This window comes from Panulirus ornatus, chromosome 64 (assembly GCF_036320965.1).
Source record: "Panulirus ornatus isolate Po-2019 chromosome 64, ASM3632096v1, whole genome shotgun sequence".
In the NCBI taxonomy this organism is placed as follows: Eukaryota; Metazoa; Arthropoda; class Malacostraca; order Decapoda; family Palinuridae; genus Panulirus; species Panulirus ornatus.
Window position 1 is genome coordinate 19331833 of NC_092287.1, and position 12280 is coordinate 19344112.

Consider the following 12280-nt stretch of genomic DNA (forward strand, 5'->3'; position numbering starts at 1 on the left):
CTTGCAAGACAGCGGGACCCAGGATAGTTTCAGCTGTCAACCTGACATGATCATGCAGGATGACTTGGTGTAATGCTTCATGTGTGTCAGTTTTATCTGTTATATATATATATATATATATATATATATATATATATATATATGTGTGTGTGTGTGTGTGTGTGTATTGGAAAGGATCACAATTTTGCGCGTGATCAAGATATTCCTATGAGTCCTTGGGGAAAATGAAACACGAAAAGTTCACATCTTTCTCTCTTGTGTCTCCCCTGATGATGTGATTATTACACGAAAGTGCGCTTGGGAACCTTTCGTGTTTCATTTTACCCATGGACTCATAGGAATATATATATATATATATATATATATATATATATTATATATATATATTTTTTTTTTTTTTTTTCATACTATTCGCCATTTCCCGCGATAACGAGGTAGCGTCAAGAACAGAGGACTGGGCCCCTGAGGGAACACCCTCACCCGGCCCCCCTCTTTGTTCCCTCCTTTGGAAAATTGAAATAAAAAATATATATATATATATTGAGTGGATTGGATTAATGTGAGAGTAAACAGTATACGACGCTCGCTGAGTGTGATACGTCCTCCCCAGTAAGACGATACGCTCACTGAGTGCAGTGTTTAGGGGTACACGGTAAGAAACTTTGCTCGCTGAGTGTTATGCTTACATCCATGATAACATTCGGCTTTTTTAGAATGGCTTTTTGTTTTAATATATCCTCTCTCCTTCTCTCACCCCCAGGTCCGTAAGGCGATAAGGCGAGACACACACCTACTGTTGGAACCTACAGGTGAGTGTGGCCACTGGGGAGGCCCTCGCTGCCTCACACACACACACACACACACACACACACACACACACCTGAGGGGGCCTAACATGACGAGTGCCCTTCATTATGATAAGAGCGTCCTATCTTAACGTGGCGTCGTCCCTCGTGGGACTTGCTCACCCGGCTTGGGATCCCTCCCTGGTGAGGCAGGCACTCACCTTCGGAGGCACTTGACTTGGAGCGACGCTCCCCCTGGACACACTTCTTCTCCCCCCTACCGTGAAACACCTCTCCCCCACCTCTCCCCAACCTTCACCCGGTTGACGATGTGTGTCTCTGTGTCTGTGGGGAGGGGGTTGTGTTGTGTGAGGCTTAAGCAGGCACATCTCCTCCTGTTCCCTCCTATTCCCCTTTGCCTTCCACCCACCCTCTGTCTTCCCTCCCCCTACCTCCTTGCCGCGCCCCCTTCACCCTCGCCCCGAACCTTCTCTATCCCCCACCCCTCCACTCATACCCTCGCCTCTCACCTGCATCCTTGCCTCGTCTGTGCCGTGCCCTCTCCACAGCTCCCCTCTCCCCCACGCACACACCTCCTACCCTGGCATTAAGCCTTCCCCTCGCCCTCACCCCAACACCCCCGGAGGCGACTGCCAAGCCGTGAGTGTGACGGTGGACCCACACACACACACACACACACTTGGTGTACACCACTTTATTATCACGGCCACACGGCGACTCGCAGCTCTAAATGTATTTAGAAATATTCACCTGGAGGAGGTGTCTTTTGTTTTGTGCCCCGGTGGTAGTGTGGAGGTCGTGGGGGGGAGGGAGGAGGAGGTGGAAAAGGTGGGAAGATGGATGCAGGTGTTGTGTCTGGCGGGGGGGAGGGGCGGACGAGCGTGCCTCTAACACGGGTCCACAGGGCTATTTGGGGAAGCATTGTGTCCCTCCCTGTTGCTTAGTGTGTGTGTGTGTGTGTGCGACCTCACCGTGTGAGGGGTGAGGGGTGAGGGGATATAGCCCATGGTGTACACGGAAGGGGAAGGGGGGAGATATTCTGACCCGTGTTGGTTATAGCCATGTGTGGGGAGATATTCTGACCCGTGTTGGTTATAGCCATGTGTGGGGAGATATTCTGACCCGTGTTGGTTATAGCCATGTGTGGGGAGATATTCTGACCCGTGTTGGTTATAGCCATGTGTGGGGAGATATTCTGACCCGTGTTGGTTATAGCCATGTGTGGGGAGATTGTAGCGATATAGGCGTGTGTAATATTGCCAAATGTGAGGAGATCATACACCCAAGGTGGGGAGGAGTATAGCAATATTCGGGGAGGTTATAACCACATAGGGTGGAATATAGCTATACTTGGGGGAGAGTGATAGCCACGAGGGGTGGAATAGAAGTATATATGTGTATATATATGGGGAGATTATAGCTCCATAGGTTGTTATTACAGGTAAATAGGGTGGAATATAGAATTAGGGTGAGATATATAGCCTATGAAGGGGAGTTATGGCCACACGGTGTGGAGTATAGCCATATGTGGGGAGACTATAGCCACATGGGGTGGAACATAGCATTACGCACACAGACTATAGATGCTTGAGGTACATACCAGTATAATGTCTAAGGGTAGAATATCACCATTTGTCGAGGGTAGATGACATACAAGCAGTGGTACCAGCTTAACATGTTTAGGGGTAGATGACACAGTCATAGGTAGAATATTAGTATGTGTAGGGGGTAGATTACATACACCGGGAGTACAGTATTACCATGTGTAGGGAGGTAGATCACACTGCGTATCACTATGCGTAGGGGTACATCACACACAGTCAGGGGTAGAATATTAATATGTGTAGGGGGTAGATTACATACACCTGGAGTACAGTATTACCATGTGTAGGGGGGGGGGGGGGTAGATCACACAGGGGGGTACACTGCGTATCACTATGCGTAGGGGTAGATGACACACCGTCATGGGTAGATTATTACCATGTGTAGGGGGTAGATAACATGCAGTGAGGGTTACGATGATGGAGGCACAGTAGTGAGTAGTACAATAGGGGAGATAATGAAGTAGACTAAGACCCATAGGTCTTAGCACACATGGGCTGGGGACGTGTGCAGACACGGGCAGAGGCCATGGGTTGGGGAGGAGGGGAGCTACGTAGCCGGAGCCCCATCTCGAACCCCCCCCTTCTCCCCTTAATCCCCCCAAAATGAAAAAAAAAAAAATATTGAGTTGGAACATGTTTTTATTTTTCTATTTTTACGCCCTGGGTTTAGTTTTAGCCCTTGTAATCTACTGTAGTAACGGCTGTAATTGTCGCGGGTGATTACTGTGTTTGTAACAAGGCAAGTACGTACAGTGCACAGCTGTGGTAACGGCCGTAGTGCGCAGTAACGGATCGAGTACCGTAACTCCTGTAGTACTGTTAACCACTACAGTAACGGATCGAGTACCGTAACTCCTCTAGTACTGTTAACCACTGTAGTAACCGCGGGTGGCGTTTGGGGGTTACAGCTGGGGATGTTACAGTGTTATCCTGGGCCAACAGTGAAGGACGTTTAATCTTGTCTTGACGCGAGTCATTATCTGCGAAAATCTGGAGCAGATTAATGTTGATCCCTTAAATAGGCCCGATGTGAGGAAACCCGGTGGGGTACGACGACTTTACTCCTTTGGGTACGATGACTTTACTCCTTTGGGTACGATGACTTTACCCCGTTGGGTACGAAGACGTTATCCCTTTAGGTACGAGACTTTACTTCTTTGGGTACGATGACTTTACTCATTTGGGTACGATTACTTTACTCCTTTGGGTACGATGACTTTACCCCGTTGGGTACGAAGACGTTATCCCTTTAGGTACGAGACTTTACTTCTTTGGGTACGATGACTTTACTCATTTGGGTACGATTACTTTACTCCTTTGGGTACGATGACTTAACCCGGTTGGGTACGAAGACATTATCCCTTTGGGTACGAGACTTTACTCCTTTGGGTACGATGACTTTGCTCATTTGGGTACGATGACTTTACTCCTTTGGGTACGTTGACTTTACTCCTTTGGGTACGTTGACTTTACTCCTTTGGGTACGTTGACTTTACTCCTTTGGGTACGATGACTTTACTCCTTTGGGTACGTGACTTTACTCCTTTGGGTACGATGACTTTACCCCGTTGGGTACGAAGACATTATCCCTTTGGGTACGATGACTTTACTCCTTTGCGTACGAATATCGTATTCCTTTTGGGTACGATGACTTCACCCCTTTGGGTACAACGCCTTTACCCCTTTGGCTATGATGACGTTATCTGTTTGGGTATGATGACTTCCCCCTTCCTCTTTTGTTTGGGTACGATAACTCTATACCCCACTTAGGGTACGATAACTAAAGTCGTCATCCTCAAAGGCTGAGGTTATCGTACTCGAGAAATTAAGTCGTCGAACTTAAGGGGTTGAAGTCACCCGACCCAAAGGGGTTCACTCACTCTCCCCACAGTGGGGGGTTGAACCCTGGTACTCAAGAAGGGGTTTGATCAATATGCAGGCGACAGTACGACTGTGGCTGACGGCGGTTTGGACAGTCATCGTACAGAAGGTATCCCCTCTCCTGTGCAGACAGAACACCACCAGCCAGTGTTTCGTGCTCCGTCATGGACGGTAAGACAGGATACGTAAGGAAATTGTGATCCTCCATCGAGGTATTGTGATCCTCCATCGATGTATTGTGATCCTCCATCGACGTCCTCTTCTTTTTTTCCCTCATAAGTGTAAGTGAAAAAAAAAAAAAACATGTTTGGATCATTAGGATCGGCGAGACGAGAGTTTAATATTCGACCTTGTGCGGGATTGCTGGTGTCTTATGTAACAGTAGATGGTGTATGAAACCATACTTTTTGTTGATGTAATGAAATATCCTTGATGTGTTGACTGTATATTGACACGCACACACACACAAAAATCGCTTATCTCGTTTTCTTTCCTTATCCTTTTTTTTTTTTTTTTTTTTTGCCGTAATGGTTGGGAGAACATTTTGACCCGACCAAGAAATGGGAGTTGGCGATCAATTTTGCAGTGTGGGGCGTTTGGGGTGGAGCGCGCGCGGGGAGAACGAGGGTGTGTGTGTGTGTGTGTGTGTGTGGGGAGAGTATTAAGAATGGCTTCATTTGGCAGAGGGGGAGGTAGGTGGAGAGGGAGATGGAGGCAGGCCATCCTAGGCCACGAGCCGTTGACTTCCCCGGCGTTGTCGGGTGGGTGAAGGTCACAGACAGGCACACCGTCCGCTGATGTCACGCCAGCAGAGCACGGGCGTGTGACGTCTCGGGTGAGAGGGGGAGGAAGTGGGGGGGGGTGCACGGAGGAGGAGGTGGAGGAGGGTGTCTGAATCACGGTGGAGGGAGGGGTCGGGTGAAGTCACCCCTGGGAGACTACGTTGCTCGCCTCTCGAAGGATGACGTCGGTCCATTTGGTTGACACATACGAGTAAGTGATTTAAAAGCGTGACTTCAGTTCGTCGCTATCAACCCCAGGGTTCCCCTAAATATATTAATATAGAATAATAATAATTTTTTTAATTTATTTTTTGCTTTGCGCTGTCTCCCGCGTTAGCGGGGGTTGCGCAAGGAAACAACGAAAGAAGGGCCCAACCCCCCACAACACATGTAATACATACATGCCCCACCCATCACAATAACAACCTAACATCCAAGTAACATATAAAAACACACACAACAAACTAATACACATATACAAACTACTGTTGTTTTTATTTGTTCCCATCGCCACCTCGCCCACACATGGAAAAAACAACCCCCCCCCCCTCAGGGTGCGAGGTAGCGCTAGGAAAAACCCGAAGGCCCCATTCGTTCACACTCATTCAGCTTCATGTAATAATGCACCGAAACCACAGCTCCCTTTTCCACATCCACCCCCCACACACGGGATGGTTTTTACCCCAACGCTTCACATGCCCTGGTTCAATCCATTGACAGCACTCGACCCCCGGGTATCCCACATCGTTCCAACACTCTATTCCCCTGCACGCCTTTCACCCTCCTGAAAGTTCAGGCCCGTCACTCAAAATCTTTTTCACTCCACTTTCCACCCCAATTTGGTCTCCCATTTTCTCCCGTTTCCCTCCACCTCTGACACATATATCCTCTTTGTAAATTTTTCCCCACCATTCTTCCATGTGACCAAACCATTTCAAAACACCCTCTTCCCTTCAACCCACCTTCTTTTTTCCACACTCGCCCCCCCTTACATTACTTACTCGATAAAAACCACCTCACACCACAATTGTCCCAAACATCTCTTTTCCCAGCACATCCACCCCCCTGCGCAAAACTCTTCCTACCCACCCCCGCAACCATACAACATTGTTGGAACCACATTCCTTAAAAAATACCCATTTTTGCTTTCCGAGATAATGTTTCTCGACTTCCACACATTCTTAAGAGAGAGAGAAGAGAAGAAGAGAGAAGGAGAGAGAGAGAGAGAAGAGAGAAGAGAAGAATTTCGGGAAAAATAAGATGCAACTTTGGCTTAGATGTGGGGATTATTGCACGTAAATTTTGTGGTTAGGTTCATTGACATCTGGGAAGCAGTGGCGAGAAATTTATATTTTCCTCTTTTTGTGTTGGCTGTTTGGGTTTTGGGGAAGTTATGGGAGAGAGAGAGAAAGAAGAGAAGAGAGAGAGGAAAAGAGAGAGGTTGGGAGGAGAGAAGGGGGGGGGGGGTGACTTCCCGGAGGAAGCCATTTTGTGCCTGGGGGAATTTTTAAATCCTGCCAGACCAAAAAAACTGGGAAGGAGAGGCGTGAAGCGGAAACCACACGGCGTGGGGGGGAAGAGAGAGAGAGAGAAAAGAGGAGAGAGAGAGAGAGAGAGAGAAGAGGAAGAGAGAAGAAGAGAAGGGGGTGGTTTTCAGTTGGCCCCCCCCCCCTAGTGGATGGATGGGTGAGGTAGGTGTTACCAAATTGATTATTGATAACTTGGATAAAGTGAAGGGTTTTTTTTTTTTATATCTTGCAATTATGTGGGTTTAGAAGTTAGAAAGATAAATGGAATGATTTTCAGGTGATTGGTCGTCTGGTGGTTTGGACGTTTGGTAGTTATGGACTGGAACAGGTAGGATTCGGTTTAGGGGAAGGGTGTTTTGGTTTTCCCGAGGCTGGGAAGGTTGAAGGGGCCCGAGGGGGGGAGAGGGGAAGGACCCGAGGCTGGGAGGGTGATGGACCAGAGGCTGGGGGAGGTGAAGGACAGAGGCTGGGAGAGGTTGAAAGGACCAGAGGGTGGGAGAGGTTTTATGGGCCCAAGGGGGGGAAGGTGTGGGGAGAGGGTGGGGGAGGTTGTGGACCCAAAGGGTGGGAGAGGTTGAGGACCCGAGGCGGGGGAGGGTTTATGGACCAAAGGGGGGAGGGTTGAAGGGCCAGAGGCTGGGAGAGGTTGAAGGGCCAGAGGCTGGGAGAGGTGAAGGACCAGAGGCTGGGAGAGGTTGAAGGGCCAGAGGCTGGGAGAGGTTGATGGACCAGAGGCTGGGAGAGGTTGAAGGACCAGAGGCTGGGAGAGGTGAAGGACAGAGGCTGGGAGAGGTTGAAGGACCAGAGGCTGGGAGAGGTGAAGGACCAGAGGTTTGGAGAGGTTGATGGACCAGAGGCTGGGAGAGGTTGAAGGACCAGAGGCTGGGAGGGGTTAAAGGGCCAGAGGCTGGGAGAGGTTGAAGGACCAGAGGCTGGGAGAGGTTGAAGGACCAGAGGCTGGGAGAGGTTGAAGGACCAGAGGCTGGGAGAGGAGTGAGAGTATGGGTTTGTCAGTGTAATATAGACCCATGACAATATGTCACAGGCAGGTAGTGGTTGAGGCAGGTGGGCTGGTTGCTGCTGGGGGCGATTGCAGGGGTGCTGCTGGGAGCGGGTGCTGGGGTGCTGCTAGGGGCGCGGTTATAGGGGGTGCTGCTGGGAGCGGGTGCTGGGGTGCTGCTGGGGGCGGGTGCTGGGGTGCTGCTGGGGGATGCGTGTGTAGGTAGGCTAGGGTGGTGCTGGGTATGGTACCCCAGACGCCAGGGACAGCGTTACTTGGTCACGTCCCGTACCCTGGGGGAATGATGCACCCCCCCCCCCCCCGCTGTGCTAGGGGGAAAGTACCTCTCTCTCTCTCATCTCTCCCCCCCCCCCCCCCATTTATGGCACCTGGGGAGAATGTTTGACATCAGGTAGGCTGTGTGGCACCTGGGGAGAGCATTTGACGCTAGGGAGATAGTATGTGGCACCTGGGGAGAGCATTTGACGCTAGGGAGATAGTATGTGGCACCTGGGGAGAGCATTTGACGCTAGGGAGATAGTATGTGGCACCTGGGGAGAGCATTTGACGCTAGGGAGATAGTATGTGGCACCTGGGGAGAGCATTTGACGCTAGGGAGATAGTATGTGGCACCTGGGGAGAGCATTTGACGCTAGGGAGATAGTATGTGGCACCTGGGGAGAATGTTTGACATCAGGTAGGCTGTGTGGCACCTGGGGAGAATGTTTGACATCAGGTAGGCTGTGTGGCACCTGGGGAGAGCATTTGACGCTAGGGAGATAGTATGTGGCACCTGGGGAGAGCATTTGACGCTAGGGAGATAGTATGTGGCACCTGGGGAGAGCATTTGACGCTAGGGAGATAGTATGTGGCACCTGGGGAGAATGTTTGACATCAGGTAGGCTGTGTGGCACCTGGGGAGAGCATTTGACGCTAGGGAGATAGTATGTGGCACCTGGGGAGAGCATTTGACGCTAGGGAGATAGTATGTGGCACCTGGGGAGAATGTTTGACATCAGGTAGGCTGTGTGGCACCTGGGGAGAATGTTTGACATCAGGTAGGCTGTGTGGCACCTGGGGAGAATGTTTGACATCAGGTAGGCTGTGTGGCACCTGGGGAGAGCATTTGACGCTAGGGAGATAGTATGTGGCACCTGGGGAGAGCATTTGACGCTAGGGAGATAGTATGTGGCACCTGGGGAGAGCATTTGACGCTAGGGAGATAGTATGTGGCACCTGGGGAGAGCATTTGACGCTAGGGAGATAGTATGTGGCACCTGGGGAGAGCATTTGACGCTAGGGAGATAGTATGTGGCACCTGGGGAGAATGTTTGACATCAGGTAGGCTGTGTGGCACCTGGGGAGAGCATTTGACGCTAGGGAGATAGTATGTGGCACCTGGGGAGAGCATTTGACGCTAGGGAGATAGTATGTGGCACCTGGGGAGAGCATTTGACGCTAGGGAGATAGTATGTGGCACCTGGGGAGAATGTTTGACATCAGGTAGGCTGTGTGGCACCTGGGGAGAGCATTTGACGCTAGGGAGATAGTATGTGGCACCTGGGGAGAGCATTTGACGCTAGGGAGATAGTATGTGGCACCTGGGGAGAGCATTTGACGCTAGGGAGATAGTATGTGGCACCTGGGGAGAGCATTTGACGCTAGGGAGATAGTATGTGGCACCTGGGGAGAGCATTTGACGCTAGGGAGATAGTATGTGGCACCTGGGGAGAGCATTTGACGCTAGGGAGATAGTATGTGGCACCTGGGGAGAGCATTTGACGCTAGGGAGATAGTATGTGGCACCTGGGGAGAGCATTTGACGCTAGGGAGATAGTATGTGGCACCTGGGGAGAGCATTTGACGCTAGGGAGATAGTATGTGGCACCTGGGGAGAGCATTTGACGCTAGGGAGATAGTATGTGGCACCTGGGGAGAGCATTTGACGCTAGGGAGATAGTATGTGGCACCTGGGGAGAACGTGTGACGCTAGGGAGATAGTATGTGGCACTTGGAGAGAACGTGTGACGCTAGAGAGATAGTATGTGGCACCTGGGGAGAGCATTTGACGCTAGGGAGATAGTATGTGGCACCTGGGGAGAGCATTTGACGCTAGGGAGATAGTATGTGGCACCTGGGGAGAGCATTTGACGCTAGGGAGATAGTATGTGGCACCTGGGGAGAGCATTTGATGCTAGGGAGATAGTATGTGGCACCTGGGGAGAATGTTGGACACCGTAGATAATATATGGCACCTGGGGAGAGCATTAGACACGAGGGAGACAGCTTGTGGCACATGGGGAGAATGTTTGACTCAAGGGCTGCAGTATGTGGCACTTGGGGAGAATGTTTAACATCAGGGAGCCATTATAGCACCGTGGGAGAATGTTTGACATCAGGTAGGCTGTGTGGCACCTGGGGAGAATTGGTTGACACCAGGGAGCTAATATGACACCTGGGGAGAATACAGGTCACCAGGCATGTCAAGTGGTGACACAAACGGGGACTGTGAAAGTCCAGAGACTCTGATGAGTCACCATGGACAAATTGTACCAGTAATGTCCATCATGCTAGTGTCTCAGGTGTTACCGGACTGCGTCTACTCGAGGCTACGCCACGATTCGAAAGTCACTTTTGGTGAAGTTTGTGTCATTAGGAGTACATTCTCATCAGAGTACTTCTCACTTCAAAGGAGTCTACATTTCCTTGCTGCTGGAAGTAACGCATCCTATGCTGCAGGAACCTTTGAAAAAAAAAAAAAAAATGTCCAGGGTGACACCAGGACTCTTTCGAACAAACTGGTCCTGGGTTAATGATTATATGAATTGAAAAATACGACGACGTTCTTCGGTAACTGGTTGCGTATTGGAACGGGGCTTTGCTGATTTCGTTGAATTCACCACCGCAAAGAAAAACGCATGTCCCTTACTCTCTGAACCTCTGACGTTTCGTCCAAAATTTCACGACTTCAAAGAAAAACGCAGCGCATGTCCCTTACTCTCTGAATCTCAAGTCGTTTCGTCCAAAATTTCACGACTGCAAAGAAAAACGCAGCGCATGTCCCTCACTCTCTGAATCTCAAGTCGTTTCGTCCAAAATTTCACGACTTCAAAGAAAAACGCAGCGCATGTCCCTCACTCTCTGAATCTCAAGTCGTTTCGTCCAATCAGAGTTCAGCACAGTTATCACTGAACCCTTGTGATAACACGAGCTATGCTTTGGCCAGGACCACACCCCTTCCAGTCTTGTCCTGGAAGCACTGTATAGCGAAAGCAGACTCGACCTTCCCAAAGCTGGAGAGGTGTTATGCAGGTGTCCCCCCATCCGCCCAAGTCGCTGATGGGTATGTCATCATACCTCCTGGTGTGGAGAGTCCTGCTGGCATAGCTGCAGGAGTGGCTCTTCCACCCCTCCACTCATGTCTCTCAGCCAGAGTGGAAATAGACATCCACCGTCTTTGGAACTCATTTCTCTCTCTCTCTCTCTCTCTCTCTCTCTCTCTCTCTCTCTCTCTCTCTCTCTCTCTCTCTCTCTCTCTCTCTCTCTCTCTCTCTCTCAACCATCCCCTCCCCTTAGCGGTAATGTTGCCTCTCTCTCTCTCTCTCTCTCTCTCTCTCTCTCTCTCTCTCTCTCTCTCTCTCTGACGAGTCTCATTTCGGCCACGGCTCTCGTGAGGTGTGTCTGCGTGTCGTTTCATTCCAAAACACTTGCACCGGCACAACCTTAAAGCGACTGCTGGCCATTTTGTTCCCATAGTTTCTGTGTCGAGAGCAGAGTCACGCGAGCATTAGCCGTTATGATACCACCTTCCTTCCTTCACATGGAAGTCTCTTCCTTCCATACTTCTTTAACTTTTCCTTCCTACACACACACACACACACACACACACACACACACACACACACACACTCCTGAAGACCTCATATTAGTTCTTGAAAATAATTTCTCTCGATTTCCTTTTCTTTTTTTCTCTTTTATCGAATCATTATTTCTTAATCTGACATTTTAGATCAACGTGGCTGCGATTGAGGGATGTTTTCTGCCCATGTCAGTGTCAGCAGGTAGTGAGAAAGACCAAAAGTTGATTCATTTTCTTACTGCAGTAATGTTCTATTGTCTTGGTCCTGATGGTACCATATTACACTTAGAGAGGCTGTGGAAGTTTAGGTGGGAGCCATTGTGTGGTAGGGTCCCTGTCACCGTGGTGTCTGAGGGGACCAGCAGAGCGCCTGGGGCTCGCCCATTGAGGGGGAGGTGGTGGTGAGGGAGGAGGAGGAGGAGGAGGGACATTGTGTAACAATATGTAAGCTGGCGGGGGATGTGTATCGGTGTGTGTTGGGGGTCAAGTGTTGACCCCAAGGATTGCTCTTAGTGGAGAGCATGGCGCGGGCGGCCGCCCCGGATTTCCTATGTAAACAGGAGCTCACGAACAGGACCGGTGTGGTGTAAAGGGGGCGCGGGGATGTACTACCTCCGGCTCCTCTTGAGTCCAACCACGACCACCAACCACTGCTTCAGGCAGTCGTCCTCCCCTCCGCACGGCTGCACCCCTCACCTCAGCCACCCCGTCTCGAGTTGGTCTCCCTGCGGGACTCCGCCTCACCTGGAGTCCTCCTTCGTCACCTGCCTCATCAGCCTCTCCTTAGGTCAGCCCTTCCTTTGGCTTGAGACTCGCCAG

At 50.4% G+C, this 12280-nt stretch overlaps 1 protein-coding gene across 9 annotated transcripts in view; it reads left to right on the forward strand.

Moving 5' to 3' along the window:
• The first annotated feature begins 755 nt into the window (after window positions 1-755).
• The window catches only part of mub (poly(rC)-binding protein mub), a 400625-nt gene continuing 389100 nt past the window's right edge, over window positions 756-12280 (forward strand). For 7 of the 9 annotated variants that reach the window (XR_011712083.1, XM_071657048.1, XM_071657042.1 and 4 more), the window contains exon 1: window positions 756-809. The gene's annotated coding sequence lies outside the window, so the exon portion shown is untranslated. The remainder of the gene's footprint in view (window positions 810-12280) is intronic. The other 2 variants (XM_071657043.1, XM_071657041.1) reach the window with 2 other exon arrangements.